We start from the raw sequence: 2518 nt of genomic DNA, 5'->3' as shown, positions 1-2518 counted from the left end.
TGTGTGGGGGTGGCAGGGGGGAACGCAGGCCCACCCACTCCACTGCGTTCCAGCCCGGGGCCCTAACAGCGGTCACCGCCGCTGCCGGTCAGTGGGGTATCCTGACCGAAACACACTGACATGGGTTCGCATGCCTCGACAGCCTGACCGGGGTCGGCTACCCCCGGGCTACTTCCAATTTCCCCCTCAGGGCCTACCTCGTCCGCGGCACCGGGCAGGGTCCAGTCCACCAGCATAGGCTCCTCCCGGCCGGGGCTTGGTGGCAGGTCCGGCAGCTCCGTCGGGAAGTCCGGCCAGTTGCACTCGGGCGGTTCCTCCGGGTAACAGCAGGGCCGAAGGGGTTCTGGGGCGGTCTCACCGTCGGGGTTGCTGTGGGGGAGTTCCAAGGGCTCCCCCCAATGACGGGAACGGATGGGCTCCGGCGGCTCTTCGTCGTAGTGAGCCCGGGGCAGCTCCGGCCAGCTAGGAGAACATCCTCGGGCCTCAGCGGGATCCTGGTCGGGAGCTCCCGGCCGCACGTCTGCTCCCTGCGGTGGCCGGGCTCTGACTGAGCTCTGGCGGCCAGCCTTTATACTTCCTGTCCCGCCCCTTGACTTCCGGGGGGCGGGGACAGGTGGCGGTGGCTCCGCCCACTCAGGTGTCTGCACCGGTGCTCCCTCCTCTGGGCAGGAAGGGAGCCACACCGAGTCACTACAATGACCATAAAGTATTTAAATTCAAATCTTCGATATGCAAGATGCTCTGATGCATTTCTTCCTCCCTTCTAGTTGTTAACAAGTTATTTCCTATTCCTGCAGTAACTGTGTGGTATAAAACGGAACAGGGACAAAGGGAAAAATGGTGGCAAGGAACTAGCCCAAACGTAGGGCTTGTTGGGAATTTTTTGGATGAATCGTTTTTCATTGAAAGAGGCTAACTTGTCAAAACCAAAACTGTTCTTGAGTCAGATTTGAGGAAAAAAGAAAAAAAAGTGAAAATTGAAATGAAACATTTTGAAATTTTCAAAATAAAATGCTTCCATAGACCAAAACCAAAACATTTCTCGGTGTTTTGCATTGCAAATTTGAGATTTTGACTTTTCATCTTGATTTAAGATGAGAACAAATTGTGAACTCTTGAATATTTGAGGGAAACTGTTTTGCACCCAGCTCTACCCAACGGTCAGATGCTGCCCTTGATCCATGTTGAGTTAGAAGTAATAGCGTCACTAGACTGATGGCTATAGCTAGTCGAAAATGTTCTGCCTGATTTGACAGAATCAACATGCATCAATTCCATCAACAGCTTCAATGGAAACCAGATAAGCAGGTACCCAGGCTGACTCTGCCTGTGAGCTGTCAAGCTTCCCAGGTTGGTCAGATCCCCAGGATGGTTGGCTACCCAGCTACTTGGCTTCCTGTTCTGCAAAGAAGTAGCTAGCTGAGAATCTAGGCAGCCTAGGAGCCTGGCAGCATGTCAGGCTGGGAGCCAGAAAGCTGAAAAATCCTGAGCTGTTCTAGGGGCATCCTTCCTGGACTGCAGTGCTACCTGAAATCTCCCAGCTGTTCCCCCACCCCCAGCGCATCCCTCCCATCATCACAGTCCCACACGCCCTATCCAAAGGCTCATGAAGGCATCCTCAGAGGGCAGCTTACAGTTGTCTTCTGCAGTGCTTGTACAGAGAGAGTCTTTTATGGCAGGTAATGGGACCAGAGCAGTGATGAGAATCTCAGCCCAAGAATTTTGCTTGGGACTCCTCCCTAGACATAGCTGGCACATCATCTAGCCAGCACTATTGATGATGATGATGATGTATTAGCCTCTTACTATTAGCCTCTTACTTACCCAACTTTATCTGCCTTTAACAATACACCCCAGAATTAAAGGAGGTGCCAATGGGCATCAAAGGACGTGTGAATAAATACACAGTTATGATCCCTGAAACTGCACATTGGCCAACCCTACTACCTGATCCTTCAGGCTTCTCTAGCTTTCCATTCACATCAGTGTGGGAGAGCGCATCACAAACGGTTGTGCACCACAGATATTTCTGGCTCTGCAGACAGGTGTTTGGGCATGTTGATGGCTCATTAGGGCTGGCTCTGCGGGACTGGCAGTGGTTCCCACACATTGTTTTTCCAACCGTGACTCACACAGCAGCAGCCAGCCCTGCCCTTCCTTGACAGACACGCTATGGCCTAGTAAGGTACAAGCACGCTGAGTGTGGTGGTTCAGAGTCAGTGGCAGGCCAGTGTCTGGGACAGCTGTCTCTAGAGCCTCAGTAAAGGGGCACACCACAGTTTCAGGGGCTGCCCAAGTGCAGAATTCCAAGCAGATTTCCTAATGATGTGTTGGAGATGATGAGATTTTTTTCTAAAGCAAAAAACCTATTGCAGGAGAGTGCGCTGCAAGAAATGGGACAGTAAACACAAACAGGGTCTAGTACCAAACCGCACTCCTGGTCTGAGGCAGACATGTGGGCAGACAATGTTTAATTGACTACTGCAATCCACATAGGAAGAGCCTCCCAAGATAATTC

This window comes from Terrapene carolina, unplaced genomic scaffold (assembly GCF_002925995.2).
Source record: "Terrapene carolina triunguis isolate 2854851 unplaced genomic scaffold, T_m_triunguis-2.0 Scaffold583, whole genome shotgun sequence".
Lineage (NCBI taxonomy): Eukaryota > Metazoa > Chordata > Testudines > Emydidae > Terrapene > Terrapene triunguis.
This window is presented reverse-complemented; position numbering follows the sequence as displayed.